Source organism: Manis javanica, chromosome 1 (assembly GCF_040802235.1).
Source record: "Manis javanica isolate MJ-LG chromosome 1, MJ_LKY, whole genome shotgun sequence".
Taxonomy (NCBI): domain Eukaryota; kingdom Metazoa; phylum Chordata; class Mammalia; order Pholidota; family Manidae; genus Manis; species Manis javanica.
The window spans coordinates 139,532,259-139,556,988 of NC_133156.1; the positions used below are offsets into that span (position 1 = coordinate 139,532,259).

The 24,730-nt window shown below is 41.7% G+C and overlaps 1 protein-coding gene and 1 long non-coding RNA gene across 4 annotated transcripts in view; both read left to right on the plus strand.

Moving 5' to 3' along the window:
* The window catches only part of LOC118973680 (uncharacterized), a 45,340-nt gene extending 36,742 nt beyond the window's left edge, over positions 1-8,598 (plus strand). For both annotated transcript variants that reach the window (XR_012131763.1, XR_005063176.2), the window contains exon 3: positions 272-8,598. This is a non-coding gene — a long non-coding RNA (uncharacterized lncRNA). The remainder of the gene's footprint in view (positions 1-271) is intronic.
* Positions 1-24,730, plus strand: part of ANKH (ANKH inorganic pyrophosphate transport regulator) — a 136,354-nt gene that overhangs the window by 37,111 nt on the left and 74,513 nt on the right. The gene's annotated exons all lie outside the window — the stretch shown is intronic.

The window sequence follows — 24,730 nt, forward strand, 5'->3', positions numbered from 1 at the left end:
TGAAGAAGCTCTGACCTTTGAGCTTATTACTGTTGATTGGCGATAGAGGTTTTGTTAGATGATTACCCTCAAGGGATTAGTAATGGAAGCATGTGCTTGGAATGAACTTGGAGTGTCTCTGCAAACCCACGAATCTATCATCCTCTTGATGTTGGCTACCATATGGTCTTTGCACATTTTTGAAGTTTAATAACTTACATTTTTTGTATGGTAGAAATTGACCACGATTCCTCTCCTTAACCAAATTTTTGTTAACCTTCTTGTCTACCAGGCTCCAGCCTTAGCCTTATCAGGCCTGCCTTTAGCAAGAATCCTGCTGTCAGTTTGGAGAGAATTTCTCACCCTCAAGATACCTAATCACCCTTGATAACTTCTCACATTCCCCACCCACCACCCTTGATGTATAAGTTGTTAGCCTGCCATTAGCAAGAATCTCCCTCCCCTTAATGTCTCCTCTTAGTAACTTTTCAGCCGCTGACCCCCTCACTCTGCTCACTGACAATAGAAAGCCCCACTCGTCCTTGGTGTATTCGGAGTTGAGCTTGATTTCTTTCTTACCATTTTGATCGTGTTGACTCCCTATTGCCAAAGTCCTAAATAAAATCTTCCTTACTGCTTTAACAAGCATCAGAATCGTTTTTTCTTTAAGAAAATAATAAATTGCATAAAAAGGCCATGTATTAAAACTTAAGACAATTTTATTTTATAATGATACATAGTAAATTCTTACTTCATCCCTACTGAAAAAAAACACTAGGCAGTCTGTGGTTAGAGTTGAAGTTCATATTTATTCAGATAATTTATCGTTCATTACCATTAGTGGATATTTTATTTCACCTTATAACCAAAGTGTAAAATCTGGCCTAAAACCTTATAAAAAGCTTATTTATAAAATATTGGATTTCTGTGCTCTTAACTGTTTCTATAGGGCTCAGGTGTTCTTAATTGATACCAGTGTTTGGCCCAAAATACATGGGAATGTCTCTGCCAGCAGTGTTCTCTCCTGAATTGCGAAGGTTACAGATAGGTTTAATTTATTTATGTTAACCCATTTGCAAGAGATCAATGAAAAAGTCACATGGGAAAGAGACTCTTTCTATGGCAAAAATAAGTATACTGAAGTGAAGGTGATCAAGAATCACATTGTAACTTCAGAACAGATTTCACTGCAGAGAGAAGTCCGTGTATAAATGCTGGTCCCCACTGGGAGGGCTTTTTCATTAGCAAGTCCACATCCCTGTTCCAGGCTTTCCTGATGGCATTCCATCCAGGTAGCCCATGGAAGATATGGAGGCAGAAGTTTGTGTATCTATCCATTTCCTGCCAGAATGTCATTCCTCCATGTTTAATTACAAGTTATGCAAAAGAAAAAGGAAGACAGCAGAGTAATAGGTAGTTTCATTTCATTTTTCTGAAGATAAGTGTGGAAACTCCCCAAAGAGTTACTTTTCAGGAGTAGATTATCTCTTCCAGGGCACCGGCCTGCAGTTCCCCCTGTGACAGACAAGCTCATGACAGCAGCCTGACCATTAATGCCCTAGTCAGAGTTGAGCCTCAGAGTGAAACCGCTTTCAGTCTCTTTGTTAAAACCTCAGTAAACTTCTGTTTGTGTTTAGAATAATGCATTTCATGATTTTTTTTAAACTTGGCTTTTTTCAAAAGTAGCTCTTTAGAAGCAGTGAAATGTAAGTTCTTTGGGAAGGCTTCCCTAAATGTCCACTGTGTGCATGTTTCAAAAAGTCATAGACTGGACCCATAGCACTTCAGTGAAGCTTTTACTTCTTTGTGAAAGGAGACAGGGCAGAATTCCTACTTTCCCACTTGAAAAGAGGCAACTGTGAGCCTTGGAGGGCTGGGGAGTGGGTAGCCTGGTGGCAGATGGAAGCCACTTGTTTAGAGGCAAGTACCCACATGAATATGATCCTTTTCTGCTTCTGCCTTATTAAAGAAAAAAAAAAAAAGAAGAGCTGAAACAGCCCCGGGAGGAGTAGGTTGTCATGGTCAGAGAGGCCAACTTTCTCCCCCTGATGGTTCTCCTCCAGAACAGCAGTGACCTAAAACATGGAGTGTGGACAAAACCTGGGCTTCCGTGTGGAATAAAGTAGGTGAGAGAGAAAAGCTAAAGGTTTCATCAGGGTACATGATGAATCATTACAGTTATGGGGAGATTAATTGGATAGGTTAACAAAATGTGCCTAGCTATTGGTTTCTTTAAATCTTGCCCTTTTTGCATCTACTTATTTTAAAAAATTTTAAATTTTCCTGCTTTTATTTCAACAAACTTTATTTTTTACAGTGGAAGTGTGGACGTCACTTTGATCCAGGTAGAGCCCACCTTATGCTGAATGCTGGTGTTACAGATGTGCAGCCATGTCTGAGATGTGGTTGCCACCTGGAAACGATTCTCTAGACAAAACACCCTAAGGAAATTAGCAGCTTTTGTATTCCTCGAACCTGTGAACCTAAACACAGAGAGTGAAGGCAGGTGTCACACTTCCTAAAGCCAAGTCTGTCCCCTTGACTGTTTTTACGTGGGATAATTACAGTGGGAAGGTAGAGGAGCAAGAAGAAGGCTGGTTGGTTATTCCATCCGGTGGTAGTTTGGAAATATCTATGCTCTTTCTTAGGTTCATGTGGCTCTTTGTTTTTTCGTTCATTCCCATTTTCCTCTTGTTTCCGTCCTTGAGTTTCACCCACTTCCCTTGTGTTGAACAGTTTGCATCATTTCTTCCTGCTTCTTAGCATCACACACAGAATTTTACACCATCCATCATGCAGCATCATGCAGGCAGACAGCCTTCGACACATGCATTCCAGGCTGCCGGAATGCACAGCCAAACAGAATCCTTAAGCTTTGATTCATCATTTCTACCCGACGGTGTCCAATCCTAGATTCTTACATAATGCATCCTTTCCATCTGCCTATTTGGCAAAAACAACAGAAAAATGAGAGCCCATGTCTGAAGGAATTGAAGGATTTTATCCAGTGAAATATTCAAATGTAGGAAATACCATGCCATAGAATCATCAAAGCAGAGTTTATGTGGTTTCTTAACTAAAAAAAGAAAAAAAAATGTATCCAACAGAAATGCAAGGTCCATAGAAAGATAAAAGCACGTGTTCCTGGCGTGTGGCCCATTCTTGTTTTACATCCCAAACGAGTGTTTTTCTTTTCCCTGTGGGAGAGTTTGTTTTGCCATCACATTGAATATTGGCCAAAGCTAGTGGCTGGTAGTGTTGTCTGCCCTGCCTCTTGGTTGGGTGAATTTTTGAGAAGCTTTTCTTGGTGCCAGACCAGCCTGCTACAGAGGCGCCACTGAGGAATAGCCAGGTGTACTTGACATTCATGTTCCAAGAAAGACGTTGGTACCTCATGAAAATATTGACACATGCATAAAAACCTTTTGTGAGAGGGTAGACCTAGAGAAACGAGTCATCGCCTAGTCTCCCACACCCCTGGTGAGATGGTTGTGACTTGTTCTCACTTCTCAGTGGGACAGGTTCACATCTGAGCCATTCCCTCCCTGTCGTGCTGGGTCCTGTTCCTTTCTCATGCTGCAAATCCCTCTCTGGATTGCAGTCAGATGGTTGGGAGGGAAAGCATTGTGAGAAAAAAAATCACCAGAGCAGCTATTCCAGGTTTAGAAGAAATAAACTTAGACCCATTTAAAGTAACTCCTTTCTTTTTTTTTTTTTACATAGAAGGAAACTGAGGCCCAAAGAGGAGATTTGTCCAAGGTAACGTGCTCGAGTAGGAAAGACCAAGAAGTTAGAATGTCCTCTCCTCAGATCACCACCTCCTTTTTAACAGTTTTAGGTCAACCAAGTAAAATGTTTTTAGGTTGGGAAAAGAAAGATACTCGGCATCGTATGCTCTCCACGTTAGTGTAACAACCTGGGGACATTTTGTAAGTCAGGACTACTTTTTTGCCAGCTTATCTTTAGTGCTTTGTGAAACTGGTTTGCCAAAAATACCTTTAGCTGGAAACTAGCTTTGGGGAGTCAAATGAATGCATATGTGAACAGAACAATGTTGGGACCAGAACTTAGAATTGGCCATTTGCAACAAAAACCCATCCACTTTGGACCGCGACTAGCTTCCTGGCTGGAGCCCTTGATCTTTACCTTAAGAGTCTGAGCAAATTGGTATTTTGAGTCATTCAACTCAAGCAGGCAACACTCTGAATACTTTCCATCTTTTAGCACTGTGTCTGTGTGGTGCCTGTGTTCTTTGACACTCTGGCCATGGTTTCTGTCTGCCTTTTGGCCCCTGTCTCTGTATATACATTTGGTGTTCCTCTTTCTGTTTGTCTGGAATGGCCAGACTGTGGTCATTATCTTATAAAGAATACTCCTTGATAGGGGCTAATAATACTTTGGCATCTGTAAGAATGAGTCAGGCACAAGAAACCAAGAATTGGAACTTCTCTAGGAAAATGTGGAACCCTGGAAATCATATGGACTGGGAGTCATATGGAAAATCAAAGTCTTTCCTGTTTTTATAATGATCCATGGGAGGAAAGGAAGGACATAGTGAAATAGGTAAGACTACAAATGGCAAGAATGACCATCAGTGAGACATTTCAAGGCTGTGGCAGTGTTCTTATTATACATCTGCATGTGCACATATACATACATGCATACAGATGAGCTTCAGTCTGGGCACCTATGAACTAGTGACTCTGGGAGGGTTGGGGGACCCCTTTGATTACATCCCAGTGGACATCAATTTCTGAATCTGCTTATGCAGGGCTACCCAGGAGATTTGTAATCTCTCTTGAACACAGCAGCCTAGAGGTCCTGCTACAGCTCAGCCTTAATATCATTAAGTGGAGGATCTTGTCTAGGAAGCAACAGACCTAGATGACTGAGCATAGTTCATGTAGAATTATAGAATTTCCAGAAAGAGCCAAGTGAAATGTTCAAAAGGATAGCATCGAGGAGCTGGAGTGTAGGAGCATGCCTCAAACCTGAGGATTCTTCAGACCGGAGTGGCAAAAAGCTCTGTTAGATACCCCAACTCTGTTTTTAAGTATGAGTAGAGCAAAAATGGCCTTGTTTAGTAAACACTGGCATTCTGGTCTTAGAGCTCCCCTACCCACCTAGTGAAATTTGAAGGAACTTAAATTTTATTTAGGGAGGAAGAGAAAGAACAAGAGTGGGTGACTATTAGTGAACTTAATGACCCAGGAGATGTAGGTTGAAAATACAAGCTGTTCAGATAAATTCTTAGATGGGTAGGTCTGAGGTGTAGCCTTGAGTCTGAGTCAAGGAATGCCATTAAAATGCACCCTGACGTGGGAAACAGACCACTAAGCTTTAAAAAAGGATCTGACTTAATCCATCCACTTGGGGGTCCATTCCTTTACATTTTTAGGTACCTGATCTTTGCCAGAAGCTGGGCCCAGAACACTAACTGCCCACTCATACACACACACACATGCAGTCTTGTGCCCTCATGTCATATATGATCTAGGCGAGCAGGCAAGCATGTAAGTAACTAACTTTACAAAGCTACAGAGGAATGAAATAAATATCATGCAGGGACTAACAATTGGCTGTGGAAACAACACTGAAAACGGTTGACTGTGCTGTGAGAAATGGGAGTGGCATCTCAAGAACCTTAGCACCTGAGCTGTAGGCCACATTTGTGGGGCTGGGGTAAGGGGGGAATGGAAAAGGCGGGGTGTCTGGCCTAAGGAATCAATCCAAGTGAGGCAGAGGGCCAGCATGATGCCCAGGGACCCATGAGAGCTGCGTCATGGCACGCAGGGAAGACGTGGGAAGAGAAGCAGGGGGTCTATCTTCAGGATCAAATGATTAGAGGTCTCTAGTTGAGAATTTTATAGAGAGAAACATTTGGAGAGAAGGAAGACAGGACTATTAGGGGACCAAGAACTGAACTAGAAAAACATCACTTTCTACATTCAAACTTGATAAAGAGCTTCAAAAGAGCCACAGTGAAGCCATGTACTTTTCCTGTTGGTCTCAGACCTGAAGGACTAAGAATTGAAGAAGAAATTGAGTAGGACAGAGAACATCAAGCACAGACGCTTTATGAAAAACCAAATGAGATATTCTGGCCTGAGGGTCTTGTTGCCATGGGCTGATTTCATTATTTAATGTGGAAATGGGTTCTTTGCAGTCAAGAACTTATTTAGCAGAAAGAGGAACTTAACAGAACGTAGTAAATATTCCTCTGAGTTAGACCATCAGAGTACACAGTAAACTAAAAATTCAGTGGGTTGAAAATCAAAGTTTCAATATTCTTTTTATTGTTGTTTTATCACATAGGGTTAATTGTTTGCTTGCATTTGGGGATAGTGTGCAGCCTAATCAGAATGCCCCTAAGCTATTAGTTCCAACAGCACACACCCACAAAGCAATTCAGAAGGACCTACAATGTACTGGGGCTTTGGTGAGCTGAAACCAGCAGTCCTGCCTCCCACTGACCGCAGTTGCACATGGGAGCTGCTGCTTCTAGAAGGTGCAGTGTGTCAGTCTGACTGGCCAGTGGAACAGTCAGAAGAGTCCGAGCACCTAAGTCTGCAGGTTTCTTCTATTTTTCCCTTCCCTGTCTCTGGGCTGTAGCAACTGGTCAGCCCTGTCCTTTTCTTTTGTATGAGTAAGGACATGAGGTGTTTGAGCTAATTTCATCGGCAGAGCTGAGACTTCTGAAAGCTGAGTACCTGTTTTGTAACCAGCCCAAGTAGAGTGTTCAGAATGCAGTGTGTGGGCTCTGGCAATGGGAATTCACTCATGCAGGTGGCTGTGTGAGCTCTGCTGGAGGGAACATGAGCTATATATGCAGGAACATGATTTATCTTTTGCTTTTAATAGTCCATTCATATCCCACCTACTTTCTTCACCCCACACCCCACAGTGCTCTGTTGAAGTCATAATTCTCTGTTAAATGACATTTTGTCCCATGGAAATGATACCATCCTATAGTCTAGGTACAGAAGAGGTAAAAGATGACCTGGACAGTGAGTCACAGGGTTTGATCTCCAGTAAATCTTTTTTTCTTTTGCTGACTTGTTAATTTAGAAACAAAAAGTTCACCATGGAATAAGTCAGGGAGCCAAGGATGAGTAGTGGCTTCTCAGGGCACAGAAAGTAGAAGTTAAACAGCAAAGCAGTTGAATTAAACAATTGTCTCTTCAGTTTCTTAATGTTGCAAGAGAGTCCTGAGACCTAAAAATGCTGGAATAAATGGCCAGGCACTGAATTCATGGTTAATGTAATTAGTCATGTCACTTGGGTACTTTAAACTTAAAATCAGTGGAAGCTAACCCTGGACTGACCTATCAGTGCAAATGAGCATGAACATGGTCATCAGTATTCCGCATAATATTTTAAAAGTTAATAGTGTGCGTGCTTTCATAAGGTACTCTCCTCTCTCATCAAACTCAGAATTGCATCTTGCATCTTCCCAGCCTTGAGTGGGATTCAGTTGCTGTTGGGGGATGCACAGCCCCTGAGAAGTCAGGATAACTGGCAGCAAGCCAGCAGAGGACGAAACCCAAGCCCACGGCGGTGGCTGCAATTCGGCTGGCCCCAGACACTAGCTTCCTGTTTAGGCTCCTTTGTGAGCAGCAGCTTGGTTTCAGATCTTAATTCTGTCTTGGCTTCAGGAGCCCAGTGCCCACTCTAGGATCACACTGAGGCTGGGCTGACTCAGAGGAAGAAGCCCTCCTGGTGAGTCATCCGCCCTACTTCCTGTGGGGCCAGAGTTTTCTTTGGAGTTTTCTCATCCAAGTGGTCCCTGGCCTCAGCCTGGAAGGTCCGGGAAGCTCAGGAGGAGGAGAACTGAACTTCTGCAGGTCTTACTCCTGCATTTCATCACTAATGAAAGGCCTCATGTCATTCCATGAACAGTTTATTTCAAGGAAAAACAGGAAACTGGTGGGTAGAGAATCAGAGTTTTCTGTTGTGAATACACATCTCATCAAAGCACTCAAACGCTCCCCCTCATCTGTGTTACTTTGGGGGCATATAGACTTACTGTAGGGGACACAGTGCCTCTGTTTCAGAGATTTATAATCTAAAACACATGACCCTAGTCCAGATTGTATGTGTGTGTGTAAAGACACATAGACAAAAACTGGAAATATTGTAATAGGCTTACCTTTCTCCTTGCTGGCTCAGGTTAAGATTGGTACCTAAGGAAACGATGCTCAAGAAGTTTTACAATCTTTAACTCATGAACTCAGTGTGTGGACTCAATAACACAGGAAGGACTAGCCTGGCATACCCTGAAGGGTAACTGTTAAATAATGCTGAGCTAGGAAGAAAGAGGCACAAGAAACATTTCATCACATGAAAAAGGAAAATAAGAGATGAGTTTTTTTGTTTTTTTTTTTCAAGTTTTTACTATCTGGCTTTTTTTTTTTTTTTTTTTGAGAGGGCATCTCTCATATTTATTGATCAAATGGTTGTTAACAACAATAAAATTCAGTATAGGGGGGTCAACGCTCAATGTACAATCATTAATCCATCTCAAGCCTAATTCTCGTCAGTCTCCAATCTTCTGAAGCATAACAAACAAGTTCTTACATGGTGAATGAATTCTTACATAGTGAATAAATTCTTACATGGTGAACAGTACAAGGGCATTCATCACAGAAACTTTCGGTTTTGATCATGCATTATGACCTATAAACAATCAGGTCAAATATGAATATTCGTTTGATTTTTGTACTTGATTTATATGTTGATCCCACATTTCTCCTATTATTATTATTATTTTTATTTTTAATAAAATGCTGAAGTGGTAGGTAGATGCAAGATAAAGGTAGAAAACATAGTTTAGTGCTGTAAGAAGGCAAATGTAGATGATCAGATGATCAGGTGTGTGCCTATGGACTAAGTATTAATCCAGGCTAGACAAGGGCAGCAAGACATCCACGGATGCAGAAGATTTCTCTCAAAGCAGGGGGGGTGAGGTTCTGAGCCTCACCTCTGTTGATCCCCAATTTCTCACCTGATAGTCCCCCTGCGACTGTGCCTGTCTTAGGTTGTTCCTCCCTTGAGGAATCTTACCCGTCTCTGGCTAACCAGTCATCTTCCGGAGCCATACAGGGAAATGTAAAGTTGGTAAGTGAGAGAGAAGCCATATTGTTTGCAAAGGTTAGCTTTTTACTTCTTTGCAGATTTATGCCCTGTGGCTTCTATGCCCAGCACTTGTCTCGAGGTATCTTTACCACCTGGAGGAATTATGATACTCGGTAAATTCGATATGAGGCACGAATTCTATTTAAGGGTTGTAATTAGGAAGGAAGAAGAAAAGCTATAGATGTAGCATATGAAGGAAACATGGGAGGATTATTTCTTTGACATATCTTCTTGTATAGTACCTTAAGTATGTATAGGTTTTAAACTACTAACTAATTTGCACACACATATTAACATAATAGGAATACGGTGACATAAACAAAGCAAATCTATAATTACCATCCAAGGAGATGAGTTTTTTAAGAAGAACTGTATTTTTTGAACTCCCGACAACCAGTATTATACAGAATTTTATATCCACAGTAGCACGGGCTTCCTAAAGTGGAGAATTCAGCAGTGCAGGGGTACCTGAGGCCATGTTTCTTTCCTTTGTCACGTTATCAGGTATCAGCTCAGGGATTCACTGTCTCCCGCATTTCCTTTTTATACTTAACAAGAAGTCACAGGAGGACAGTTAACACTGATGATGCTCACAGATAGAGCCCATCTGAGAGAAGAGCTGCCTCAGCCCCGCCATTAGAAGGACCTCCAAGAACAGCATACAGAGGACCTGCCCTGCTGTCCCTGCATCTACTGAGTCTTCCCTGCCTTCCCAGCAGGAGGTCGACCTTCCCCCACTGACACAGATACTTCCCCCACCTCCTAAGAGAAGCATTCGTAGCATGAATGTCAATAAAATAGCAAACGCTCATGAGATACTGCCAGACAGGGAGGGTCCTAGTGGGCTCCAAGGTAATAATTATTAAATGGTAATTATTACAATATGGTTTGCATTCCACTTAAAACATTAAAGTCTCTTGTTTTAACCCTTTTCAAGTAATAGGCTTATGTAGATGGGTTTTTTTTTTCCTCACCCAAATATATTTTATGGTAGGATGTTTAGTGTTTGGTGTTTTGGGGGAAGTTGGAGTGGGGTGGGGGGAAAGGGGGCTACAAGAGGGATACAGGCTGGGGAGCCTGCCAGCCTCTGCAGTGTGACCAGCTCAGCCCACCTGATTAATGAATTTATTTTTTTTAACAACTGTTGAATTAAGGAGCTTGTACCTTTAGAGGTTTCCAAACGTGTTGAAAGGGCAGAAGTGTGGAAGAATTGAAGCTTACAAACTACACAGGTACTTGTATAAGTTTTGTAAATTTACCTCATCTCCCCACCTAGATTGTAAACAAGTCAGAAAATAGCTATTAATTGTGTTATGTGTCTTCTCAAAACCCCTAGCCCAGGGCTGGTCAGAACTCTTAGAAGCACAGACCTTCGGAACTAGAAGGCGGTCATAGCCACCCCTGGTCAGGGAGGGAGCCAGTTTTGCCTACCTAAGCAGCAAGGAGCAGGTGCTGTCCAGGGACAGGCTGTCTGAACTTCCTGTGGGAAGGGAAGCGGAATATTTTTGCATTTGTTTGGAACCATCTGCAAAGTTGTTACACATTCAACTTGATAAACGTATGTCACCTAATCGAATACGAGCTGTCGAGTACAGAAAAGAAATGTGTGGATTAGGTCTTTAGGCAACAATGAGGTAATTAATTAAGGTCAAGCCGGCTCCATGCCAACTATATACCCCAGAATAAATACCTAAAGCAAGAAGGCTGAACTAACTTTCAAAAGAGTTGAATCTGGGTAATGTTCAACGTCATGGGCTATCAGACATATATATTGGGAATCACACAGTTGGAGGACTTCAGAGGCCATCAGATCACACAGTGTGTCCCAGTGACTTCGCCACCATCCCAGAGCCAGTTTTGCCAGAGAAGGAACTAGAGCCTAGTAAACCTGCTGATTCTCCACCTACTCTTCCTCATAGCATCACCTTCTTTGAACCATCACTGAGCACAGATGAGTTTTTATTTTCCTTTTCCAAAACCATCCTATACTATTTATTTCCTCTACTGTATGTGCACATCTAGCAAGAGTGTATCATATTTAGAAAAATCAGCAGTGTGACTGCATCTCAGAAACCGGGCTCTGTGGGCAAAAACATTTGGTAAACTCGCTATGCATTGTCTCTTGGAGATTTAGAACACACATTGGCATAGAAGGTCTTTGAGAATTTTGCAGTTTAAAAAAAGTTTAACTTTGTATCAAATTATTTGCATGCCTCATGCTTCTTAATACATAGTATCTATTAACATCTGGAAGAAACCACACTCCTAGGACATATTCAGAAACACCAGTGAGCTCATTAATTTCCAAACCTCGGATATTTCAGAGCAAGCGTTGGTAATCACCGGGTTAAATATGGAGAGGGTGGAAGCAGTGGTATTTGTTTGGGGAGGGTCATAGAGAATTGAAAGATTTAAAGAAGGCATCTCATAGAATTCTATATAAAGAAAGATAGGAGGTAAATGAAACAACCTTTTTTTAAAAAAAAGAAAACCTTTTATTCTAGTAATTCTGTTAAATCAGTTAATGTGTGTGCATTAGATTGTACTCAGAAGTCACATAAAAATTTCTTTGTAAAAATACCACAAGGAGATTAAAGATGGTGGCATGAGAGAGTGTATATCAAATGATACCTTAATAAAAAAATTTTTTTTAAAAGATGGTGTCATGGAAGTGAGACAGAAACCTCCTCCCAAAACCGCATATAATACAAAAATACAGCACATACAACTTACCCTGAAATTGTGACTGGAAAGAAGCCTGTGACAGACTGCTTACATCTGGGGAAAACAGAAGACCTCCCGGAAAAAGAAAAGCAACAGCCAATGCTCAGATTCACTTGGAACTGCAAGGGCCCCAAGTAGACAAAACAATCTTGAAAAAGAAGAAAGTTGAAGGACTCATACTCCTCATTTGAAAACTTACTATAAACCTGCAATGACTAAAGCGGTTTGGTACTGGCATTAAGGACGGACATATAGACCAATGGAATGGGACTGAGAGTCCAGAAATAAACCTTCAGCTATGTAACTGAGTTTTGACAAGCTTGCCAAGTCCACTCAATGGGGGAAAGGTAAGTCATTTTAACAGATGGTGCTGGAATAACTGGATTGTCACGTGCAAAAGAATGGAGTCGGATACCTAACCCGCTATTTACAAAAATTTACTCAAAATGGATTAACACCTAAATATAAGAGCTACAACCATAAAACTCTTAGAAGAAAATGTAGGGCAAATCTTTACAAGCTTGGATTTGCAATGGATCTTAGATACGACATCAAAAGCTTGTTCAACAAAAGAAAAAAACTGTATTTCATCAAAATTAAAAATTTTTTGTATATAAAAGAACATTGCCAAGAAAGTGAAAAGAAAAACTATAGCAGGAGAGAAAATACAGCCAATCTCATAACTGGCAGTAGTTATGTTCTTTTATGGATGCTCTTTGTGTATAAAGTCACCAAACACTGAATTAGTGATACTGAACAAATGCTCCTAGGATTAAGATTCTGGAAGCTTCTGGTTGTAACATTTTCATCAATTGATCAGTTGTTTAATAATTATAAAATGATTATGATTATAAAGCCATAAAAAATTGATTAAATATTTAAGCTGCATTATGAAAAAAAAATACCACAACAGAAAGATAGAATTTTTTCCGCTTTGATCCACCCCAACAATCTGAAAGATGTGTCTGATAGAATGTTAACTATAAAAGGCTTCAAGGAACAGAGCACTAATAAGGTGTCACGTTGCAAAAGGAATAATTAACCAGTCCCCCCACAGTCTCTGGGATCATCTCAGGATATTTGCTTTTATATATTTTGTGCTACAGTCTCCTTTTTCAACATTCTTTATACAGTTCTCATTAGAAAAAGGTGAGAGCTTGCTTAAAAAAATCCAACATTGTCCTTCTTGGGTTTTTCTTATCTCCTTAATCAATCTCACGTGATTCTGGACTTATTTTCACTTAAAGTGAGTTTAAGAACCACAAAGTATTGCTAAGGGATTTCTTCTGGTTTAGGAGAAAAGCTATGTCTGGTTTTGTTTTGTTTTGTTTTCAAATGCAGAATATACTGCCTGTTCAAATAGTGAACAAGGCAGTTGAGTAGGATTTTACTATCATTAAAGATTGATTTTTTCCACCCTCTGATTGCTGACTGCATTTTGATATTTGATGATAGAGGCTCCAAATTAGTGACCAGATTTTGTAGTACCATTAGCATGTCACAGAGGAAATCATAAATGTTTTGTGCACAAATATGAAAAATCCAGCTTCAGAGAAGAGTACCTGCTTACAGTGCATGTGATGAGTGAGGGGCGGGGGTGGCTGAGATTTGGACCAGACGTGGGTCCAGGCACTTGTGTATCACAGAGCACATCTTGTTTCTGTATGCCACGTTCCAGTTCCATTACCTCAGAAAATATACAGCAGGTGACAAAGGACGACTCAAGTGTGAACCTCCTATGGCACAAAAGGAATCTGTCTCCTATTGCCTCAATTTGTACTGAAGCGAATGCAGTTTGTATTTCTTCGAAGTCGTAGGACAATATAGTGCTTAATGCAACCTTAACCCAATTCCAAGAAAAGAGGACCAGTCAGTTCCAAACTGTGGTGTACAAATCTTATGGCCAGGGCTGTTAAAAAGCAAGCTTATTATATGATTTGTAGCAAGCTCTACTATTTGGGGATTATGTCGATCACCTCCCTGGGAAAAGCAATTAAACTGTACCTCAAGGAGAGATCTGCCTGTGGGGGTCAGCTTTTAACCACAGCCCATTTACAAATTCCAGCAGTTAGCAAACCTGGGAAAATTTATCTTTAAACTGATCTAACAAGTAAGCAAAGGGATTTTCTGCAGGAGGAGAACTATTAAGTAATTAAGGTGTGAAAGAAAGGAGAGGGACAAAAAAAGCTTTTAATTGGAACATCCCCCAAAGCCTGAAGCTGTCTCCTGTGCTGCACTGGCTGGCTCTAGTTGGTTGGAAGGGCCAGTCTCTGCAACTCCACCTGCTCTTTTCTGTGTATCTCCACTGCAGCTACACCTCCGATTCAGAGCAGGGGTGGGGTGGGGGCGCACAGAAAGCTAGCTGCAGGTTACACTTCCAGCCTGAAGAATTCCACTTTTTCCAGATCTCCACTGAGCTAAAATAAGAATCCTTTGAAAATGGGCTCAGGTGCCTCAGAACAGGCTGGTTTTGCCAGCATACATCCTGGCAATGCTTTCCTGCCCCAAACTGCCAGGACTTCCCAGACTCCACACACTGTGTTCTCCTGTGCTTAAGAGAATAGAGCTCTGCAATCGCATTCACTCCCTGTGCACCCCGTGGGATTTGGATTTGGTTCACACCAGGGTAAACAGATCCCAGTGATGTTTTTGTTTATCCCAACAGAAGTTTGCCATCAGATAAGTCTTAGTTTAGCAAACACATTTGCTTTGCAGACCCAGTGCTCACTGGTTAGCATGGCTTCTTGCACTTAGAGACACATTTTCCCCGCTTTGGGCCGTTAACCCACTCATTATTCAGCCGTCAGCAGCAAAGAAGAGCAATGATCACGAAGGAAGAGGCCAAGCACCTACGGCGCCACTTGAGAGGAAACAGGCTGGGAAACTGCACCTGCCAGGGTCTTGCCTGCTGCCCTCCTGAGCCACTAGCTGAGCCACTAGGTCTCTCTGCAAACTTACAGGGTAAAACCCTCAGGGGACTGGGTTTCTCAATAAGGAGCTGAAGGCCCGAGAAGCAATGGGGTCCCTTCTTGTCACCTGTCCTGCCATCCTACTGTGTCCCCCAGTCCTGCGAAGCTCCTAGTCCAGGCTGCCTGGCCCTTTGCCTGTTTATTCTGCCTCTTCATGCACCATGCGTCTTAGACCACCTGCCTGCTGTGTCTTTGGGATTTGTGCTGCTGGCTGTCTGGTGGTCTCACTGGCCCCCATGCCCTACAGTCCTTACAGGCTGCCAGTTCCGTGTGGACACAACCCTAAGGACTGAAAGAAATTCCCGTGCGTTACCAGGCAAAGCCACCAGAGGCAGGGGGTGCTTAGGGGTAGGGCTGTGGTCATGCATGGTCCACGAGTAAAGGGAGTCCTGTGAGCTATCACTGCACGCAACGTGGAGTCAGTATGTGACTGAGTGAGTGACAGGGCTAAGTCCTTGTCACACCTGCAGCAACTCACAGCATCCCCATAGGTACTTTTCATACCCAGCAGCCTTAGATGTCAGGGCCAAGGCTGACAGTCTAGGACAACCTGGCTCTGGCCAAACATCTTTCCCTATAGATTATATCCCTCTTTAAACTTAGGCAAGAACACCTGCCTCTCTTTTACTTTAGGCTCTGTTATAACAAAGTATTATTGCTTTATTCTGCATGATGAGGAGAATGGAGAGTCCTTTGTTGTGTCAGTGTGTGCTCAGTACCCAGCTTCAGGCAGGGATGCTCTTGCTGCCCCAAACCCTCCAAGCATCCTTCACTTCACCAGTGCTGACTGACATCCGAGACACAGGCCCCACCCTCAGGGAGACGGACACTGGGTGGGGGTACTCCAGGCACAGGAGAGGTGCAGCTTGCTGCTCAGGGGGACGGACACAGGGTGGGGGTGCTCCAGGCAGAGGAGAGGTGCAGCTTGCTGCTCAGGGGGATGGACACAGGGTGGGGTGCTCCAAGCAGAGGAGAGGCACAGCTTGCTGCTCAGGGGGATGGACCCAGGGTGGGGGTGCTCCAGGCAGAGGAGAGGCGCAGCTTGCTGCTTCCGCCAAAAGCAATGTCGGTTCCATCCTCCTTTCCCACCGCCAGTGCCTGGGTCCTGGGCTCCTCATCTCTCCTTGGGGTACTTGTCACAATAGTGGTAAGAGGTGGTTTTCTGTTTTCTTACCTTTTTAGTCCATTACCCACCTTCTTACCAGATCAGTCTTCATGAACTCCACCCTGGAGCTCTGGGTCTCTCCAGTTGCCTAGCACATCCAATCTAAAGTCACCTGCCTGGGGTCTTGGAACCCCACCTGTGCTTTCCTCCACTCCGCAGCACCCCACCTCTTCTGGGCCCAGAGCGGGCAGCACTCAGTCAGCCCCTATGCCCCACCCACTCAAGGCCCTCTGCCCTCCTCACTGCCAGCCCAGGGCCCTCACCAGCCTTCTCAGCACGCACAGCTTGCTGTCTCCTGTCTAGTCGGAGTCACTGCCGATTCGGCCTGCACCACCACAGCGTTCCCGTCACTCTGCTTGCTCCGCATCAGCGTGACCTCCTTGCGGGCAGGCCCCTCATGGTGCATCTCCTTGGAATGCCCTAAGGCTCTGGGTACATCCTAGCTACTGAACAAATACTTCATCAAAATCTCACCCAAAGCTGCTGTTGGGCATGTAAAACCAGCACTTTGTGGCACCCACTGCACATTTCCTTCTAAAGCCGTCAGATTAAGGAGGATAAGTACTGAGTAATTAGGAACTACTTCATTGCATCCATATCTTTGCATTTTTTATGAAAATCACAAAGCAGCCCCCACAGTTACTCTTCTTGCTGCCTCTTCCCCACCAGCTGGGAGTTGTGAAACCTCAGCACGGTCACTTCTGGGAGACTGAGCTCACCCACCTGCCCAGAGTTAGGGTCCTTCACAGACCACACCAGCCCAAGGGGCTCTGTGGGTGTGACCTAGTGGACCAAGGAAGTGACTATTGGCCTGAATCTCTCTACAGTTTTGGCTGTTCTAAAAGGCAGGTGAATTTCAGAAGATACTTAGACCAGCCACAGGTCTTCAGGACCAAATTTTTAGTCTAATTTTTCACCCTGAACTAAAACTGCTCCCTGGGTCCCACAGGGGCCACAGCCTCTCGTTTAGGCCATGGTGTCTCCAAGACTTTTATATGGGAGAAGAGGAGAGGGTCAGTGATTTGCCTTTTTTGATACAAAACAGTGTCAGGGACATGATCTCAGTTAATCCTAAAATCGGTACTTAAGGGGACAGATTTGGGTGAGCATTATTATTTTACTAAAGACACCGAATCTCAGGTAATATCATGTGCCAAGATAAGACAACACTAATTCAGATCTAAATTGATGGTCCACATGCTTTATAGCTTACTCTGCTGGATTTAGAGGCCAAAGTCTGAGTTCTGCAACTAATCTCTTTATGACTGTGGGTAAATTATTTTTCCCATGAGCCTCAGTCTCCCCACTTTCACGAGACCTAAGACTCCCTTACCTTGCTGGGTTTTCAGGAAGATTAAGTGAAATGTGGTAAGTTATGAGACAATGCCCAGCCCAGACCCCGGTACACACTTACGAAGGGTGCTTGGCACCATGCAATTCTGCTAATTTATACAGGGATGAATGTTAAGATCATTTTAGATTTCTGTTTAGCAGCTCCTTTAAAATATATTTTACAAAAGGAAAGAACCAGTGCAAAAGGGACTTGAGTCTCAGTCCAGATATATTTTAAGGTTCTATTCCTTTTCAAAATTGGCAGCCAATGTCAACAAATACTTAGTTTGTATAATTTTTCTGTGGTTTGCATAGAAGGTGGGTTGAGTGTTTTTCAAAGTTGGGACTTCCTGTTTTTCCCTGATGACTGTTTTTCTCATTGAATTCTTCAATTTTTTGCAGCAGCCAAGAAAACCCATAGTTCAATCATATGGGGCTAGTCTTTGAGGTTCATCTGTGTTTGAGAGGATTAGAAAGTAGATGACATAATTGTTTATGTTATATTTTATCTGTGTAGTGTACATTCATCTTCACATGGAAGTAAGTAATCATAGAGAAACATATTTTTTGTTCCATAGAAATAATCTTGTAGAAAGACTGAGGGGAAAATCTTAGTGCATTGTAACTTGTAAAGAAACATGATGTTCTATACTGAGCAATTGAAAGGCATCATAAAGCTTACTTTAAAAGAGATTAAAATATTCAGTCACAGTAATTAATTTTACACAATGGAAAAATCTATTTACTACTCAAAGTCATTGTTTTTATCCTTAAGGTACAATTTAAAAATTCTGCTCGTTGCCATGTAGAAACAGTCAACCTTGAGAGAGCCCTTTTTACTCTAAGCAAAATAGGAGGAAATGTTTGCTTTGGTTTATTCCTTAGCATTAAGGAAAAATTATCAAGCCCAAATACTGAACACTTCAAAGAAGTTCTGGAAAAGGGGCTTAGGTTTTTCATCACTACCACTCTGGAAACATAGAGTTCAGAGTAGTTTACAGGACCTAACTGTGTTGGGAGAAAATGAACTTTGCTTTCCCCAAAAATGCATGTAAGTGCAAAGGAAGCTCAAGAGTGGTAAAACAATTCTAACATGGAAATTGAAACGGTTCTTAAATTCTTATATAAAGACTCTGATGTATAATAGCCAGTGAGTTTAGATGTCTTTATACCTGAAGAATCCAAGCTCTGTTTTTATTCTTTTGCACAGCTATTTAGGGCACATTCCATATACTTCTGTTCCAGAAAGTTCCCTTTTCAACTTATTTTGATCAGTGAGGGCTATCATCCTGTCTGTGGGGCATGTGTCGCTGTCCTGGGTACTGCAGCCATGGCTTAGCCCTCGCCTCAGCACTAATCCCTCTGCATGTATCTCTCGCAGCCTTTACACCCTCTTCCCCCACCGCTCTTCCCACCTTCAGCTCCTTGAGTCTATTCCGCTTGTCCTACCAAAGTGCCCTAATCCTTGCAGTTAGTGATTAACTGTTCATACAAGCCCCTAGTTCTAAGGCTTGTGAGGGACATAAAAAAGATTCAAATATACTTAACTATGGCATAGATGCCTGGCACCATGCTGTTTATTGATCAGCGTGCATGACATGGTGGCTATAAAAGGCTAACAGTCTGAACACGACATCATGTAGATTGGTCAATAAAGAACATGGTGCCAGGCACACACACCACACTCACTAAGTGTATGTGATGAATGAAATACTTCTATGAATAAATAAACAATGATAATGCCTGTGCTAGGAGCAATCATGTGGCTAAAACTCATTAAAGAAGGATTTGTAAGGGAAGAAACAATTAACCCTGATCTCAGAGGATGGGCAGAAAGTAGGAGGGAGACATTGGCATTTCAGCTGGCAGTAAGAGATGGCATAGCAAGTAAATTCAAGGGTTGGGGCCTTACCAAGGGGAGCATTAAAAGCCTGTTGAGTTTATAGGAGTCCAAGAGCTTTCTCTGACCCTGCAGACTAAGTAAATGCCTTTTTTTTTTTTTTTTTTTTTTTTTTTTTTTATTTATTTATTTATTTATTTATTTTTTTTTTTTTGAGAGGGCGTCTCTCATATTTATTGATCAAATGGTTGTTAACAACAATAAAATTCAGTATAGGGGGGTCAATGCTCAATGTACAATCATTAATCCATCTCAAGCCTAATTCTCGTCAGTCTCCAATCTTCTGAAGCATAACGAACAAGTTCTTACATGGTGAACGAATTCTTACAGAGTGAATAAATTCTTACATGGTGAACAGTACAAGGGCAGTCATCACAGAAACTTTCGGTTTTGATCATGCAATATGACCTATAAACCATCAGGTCAAATATGAATATTCATTTGATTTTTGTACTTGATTTATATGTTGATCCCACATTTCTCCTATTATTATTATTATTTTTATTTTTAATAAAATGCTGAAGTGGTAGGTAGATGCAAGATAAAGGTAGAAAACATAGTTTAGTGCTGTAAGAAGGCAAATGTAGATGATCAGATGATCAGGTGTGTGCCTATGGACTAAGTATTAATCCAGGCTAGACAAGGGCAGCAAGACATCCACGGATGCAGAAGATTTCTCTCAAAGCAGGGGGGGTGAGGTTCTGAGCCTCACCTCTGTTGATCCCCAAATTCTCACCTGATGGCCCCCCTGCGACTGTGCCTGTCTTAGGTTGTTCCTCCCTTGAGGAATCTTACCCGTCTCTGGCTAACCAGTCATCTTCCGGGGCCATACAGGGAAATGTAAAGTTGGTAAGTGAGAGAGAAGCCATATTGTTTGCAAAGGTTAGCTTTTTACTTCTTTGCAGATTTATGCACTGTGGCTTCTATGCCCAGCACTTGTCTCGAGGTATCTTTACCACCTGGAGGAATTATGATACTCGGTAAATTCGATATGAGGCACGAATTCTATTTAAAGTTTGTAATTAGGAAGGAAGAAGAAAAGCTATAGATGTAGCATATGAAGGAAACTTGGGAGGATTGATTATTTCTTTGACATATCTTCTTGTATAGTACCTTAAGTATGTATAGGTTTTAAACTACTAACTAATTTGCACACACATATTGACATAATAGGAATACGGTGACATAAACAAAGCAAATCTATAATTACCAGCCATCTCCAGTGAAGCCAAGAAAACCATTTAGGCACCCTAGGCATTTGTGAAAATTTATCTATGATATGATGGATATTTTCGAACTGTACTTGAACCATCAGACAAATTAAAGCAGCCCATTTCTGGGATCTGTTCACATCCCATATGTTCTTTTAACCATAGATAGTCTATAGTCATGAGATTTTGGGGTGCTACAACTTGCACCCCTCCCAACTCCTGGTTGAGTTCCAACAGTACAGATCCAGTCAAATTCGTTGTCTCACTGTATGCACATGCCAGCCTAGACATCTCCCTCCTCCTTCTCATGGCAAGTCCAGGAGATGGTGGGCTGGATGCAGCCACAACCGCAGCATCGTCCGGATCCCAAAAAGCCGTGGAGGCTTTTTGATGATCATCCCCCGGCACGAGTCCTCCAGAGAGTGCTGATGCCGGAAGCTCCTCCTCATATCGTATCTTAGTTCATTTTCTGGGTATCCAAGCTAGGCCTTGATCTTCTGCGTAGAAACAAACAGACCCTTTGCCCACACTTTGACATGCCCTCTATACCACTGTGCAGAACTCATTGGAGGTCAGCACACAGGAACTGCTTTTTTTTTTTTTTTTTTTAATTAAGAGAAAGGAATATTATCAGAAAAGAGTACCTCCATAGCTGATCATCTGACACCCTTTAAGTGATCAACATTAAGGATATTTAAAGCATGCGTTGATCTTTGATTTACCAATAGTTTTATCCTGTTAAGGAGTAATCCCCCTTTTCTTTCTTTCTTTCTTTTTTTTTTTTTAAATTTTTAATCTACACTTACCTGAAGAATACTATGTTTACTATGCTCTCCCCTATATCAGGTCCCCCCTAACAACCACATTACGGTTACTGTCCATCAGCTTAGCAAAATGTTGTAGAGTCACTACTTGTCCTCTCTGTGTTGTGCAGCCCACCCTCCCCTTTCTCCCTCCCCCCCATGCATGCTAATCTTAATACCCCCCTTCTTCTTCCCCCCCCTTATCCCTCCCTGCCCACCCATCCTCCCCAGTTCCTTTCCCTTTGGTACCTGTTAGTCCATTTTTGGGTTCTGTAATTCTGCTGCTGTTTTGTTCCTTCAGTTTTTCCTTTGTTCCTATACTCCTCAGATGAGTGAAATCATTTGGTATTTCTCTTTCTCCGCTTGGCTTATTTCACTGAGCATAATACTCTCCAGCTCCATCCATGTTGCTGCAAATGGTTGGATTTTTCCACTTCTTATGGCTGAGTAGTATTCCATTGTGTATATGTACCACATCTTCTTTATCCATTCATCTACAGATGGACATTTAGGTTGCTTCCAATTCTTGGCTATTGTAAATAGTGCTGCGATAAACATAGGAGTGCATCTGTCTTTCTCAAACTTGATTGCTGCGTTCTTAGGGTAAATTCCTAGGAGTGGAATTCCTGGGTCAAATGGTAGGTCTGTTTTGAGCATTTTGATGCACCTCCATACTGCTTTCCACAATGGTTGAACTAATTTACATTCCCACCAGCAGTGTAGGAGGGTTCCCCTTTCTCCACAGCCTCGCCAACATTTGTTGTTGTTTGTCTTTTGGATGGCAGCTATCCTTACTGGTGTGAGGTGATACCTCATTGTAGTTTTAATTTGCATTTCTCTGATAATTAGCGATGTGGAGCATCTTTTCATGTGTCTCTTGGCCATCTGTATTTCTTTTTTGGAGAACTGTCTGTTCAGTTCCTCTGCCCATTTTTTAATTGGGTTATTTGTTTTTTGTTTGTTGAGGCGTGTGAGCTCTTTATATATTCTGGACGTCAAGCCTTTATCAGATCTGTCATTTTCAAATATATTCTCCCATACTGTAGGGTTCCTTTTTGTTCTATTGATGGTGTCTTTCGCTGTACAGAAGCTTTTCAGCTTAATGTAGTCCCACTTGCTCATTTTTGCTGTTGTTTTCCTTGCCCGGGGAGATATGTTCAAGAAGAGATCACTCATGTTTATGTCTAAGAGGTTTTTGCCTATGTTTTTTTCCAAGAGTTTAATGGTTTCGTGACTTACATTCAGGTCTTTGATCCATTTTGAGTTTACCTTTGTATATGGGGTTAGACAATGGTCCAGTTTCATTCTCCTACATGTAGCTGTCCAGTTTTGCCAGCACCATCTGTTGAAGAGACTGTCATTTTGCCATTGTATGTCCATGGCTCCTTTATCAAATATTAATTGACCATATATGTTTGGGTTAATTTCTGGGGTCTCTAATCTGTTCCACTGGTCTGTGGCTCTGTTCTTGTGCCAGTACCAAATTGTCTTGATTACTATGGCTTTGTAGTAGAGCTTGAAGTTGGGGAGTGAGATCCCCCCTACTTTATTCTTCTTTTTCAGGATTGCTTTGGCTATTCGGGGTCTTTGGTGTTTCCATATGAATTTTTGAATTATTTGTTCCAATTCATTGAAGAATGTTGCTGGTAATTTGAGAGGGATTGCATCAAATTTGTATATTGCTTTGGGCAGGATGGCCATTTTGACGATATTAATTCTTCCTAGCCATGAGCATGGGATGAGTTTCCATTTATTAGTGTCCCCTTTAATTTCTCTTAAGAGTGACTTGTAGTTTTCAGAGTATAAGTCTTTCACTTCCTTGGTTAGGTTTATTCCTAGGTATTTTATTCTTTTTGATGCAATGGTGAATGGAATTGTTTTCCTGATTTCTCTTTCTATTGATTCGTTGTTAGTGTATAGGAAAGCTACAGATTTCTGTGTGTTGATTTTGTATCCTGCAACTTTGCTGTATTCCGATATCAGTTCTAGTAGTTTTGGAGTGGAGTCTTTAGGGTTTTTTATGTACAGTATCATATCATCTGCAAATAGTGACAGTTTAACTTCTTCTTTACCAATCTGGATTCCTTGTATTTCTTTGTTTTGTCTGATTGCCGTGGCTAGGACCTCCAGTACTATGTTAAATAACAGTGGGGAGAGTGGGCATCCCTGTCTGGTTCCCGATCTCAGTGGAAATGCTTTCAGCTTCTCGCTGTTCAGTATAATGCTGGCTGTGGGTTTATCATATATGGCCTTTATTATGTTGAGGTACTTGCCCTCTATTCCCATTTTGCTGAGAGTTTTTATCATGAATGGATGTTGAATTTTGTCAAATGCTTTTTCAGCATCTATGGAGATGATCATGTGGTTTTTGTCTTTCTTTTTGTTGATGTGGTGGATGATGTTGATGGATTTTCGAATGTTGTACCATCCTTGCATCCCTGGGATGAACCCCACTTGGTCATGGTGTATGATCCTTTTGATATACTGTTGAATTCTGTTTGCTAATATTTTATTGAGTATTTTTGCATCTACGTTCATCAGGGATATTGGTCTGTAATTTTCTTTTTTGGTGGGGTCTTTGCCTGGTTTTGGTATTAGGGTGATGTTGGCTTCATAGAATGAGTTTGGGAGTATTCCCTCTTCTTCTATTTTGTGGAACACTTTAAGGAGAATGGGTATTATGTCTTCTCTGTGTGTCTGATAAAATTCCGAGGTAAATCCGTCCGGCCCCGGGGTTTTGTTCTTGGGTAGTTTTTTGATTACTGTTTCAATTTCTTTGCTTGTAATTGGTTTGTTTAACTTTTGTGTTTCTTCCTTGGTCAGTCTTGGGAGGTTGTATTTTTCTAGGAAGTTGTCCATTTCTTCTAGGTTTTCCAGCTTGTTGGCATATAGGTTTTCATAGTAGTCTTTAATAATTCTTTGTATTTCTGTGGAGTCTGTCGTGATTTTTCCATTCTCATTTCTGATTATGTTGATTTGTGTTGACTCTCTTTTTCTCTTAATAAGTTGGGCTAGAGGCTTATCTATTTTGTTTATTTTCTCAAAGAACCAGCTCTTGGTTTCGTTGATTTTTGCTATTGTTTTATTCTTCTCAATTTTGTTTATTTCTTCTCTGATCTTTATTATGTCCCTCCTTCTGCTGACTTTAGGCCTCATTTGTTCTTCTTTTTCCAGTTTTAATAATTGTGATGTTAGACTATTCATTTGGGATTGTTCTTCCTTCTTCAAGTGTGCCTGGATTGCTATATACTTTCCTCTTAAGACTGCTTTCGCTGCATCCCACAGAAGTTGGGGCTTAGTGTTGTTGTTGTCATTTGTTTCTATATATTCCTTGATCTCTATTTTGATTTGTTCATTGATCCATTGATTATTTAGTAGCATGTTGTTAAGCCTCCATGTGTTTGTGAGCCTTTTTGTTTTCTTTGTAGAATTTATTTCTACTTTCATACCTTTGTGGTCTGAAAAATTGGTTGGTAGAATTTCAATATTGTGGAATTTACTGAGGCTCTTTT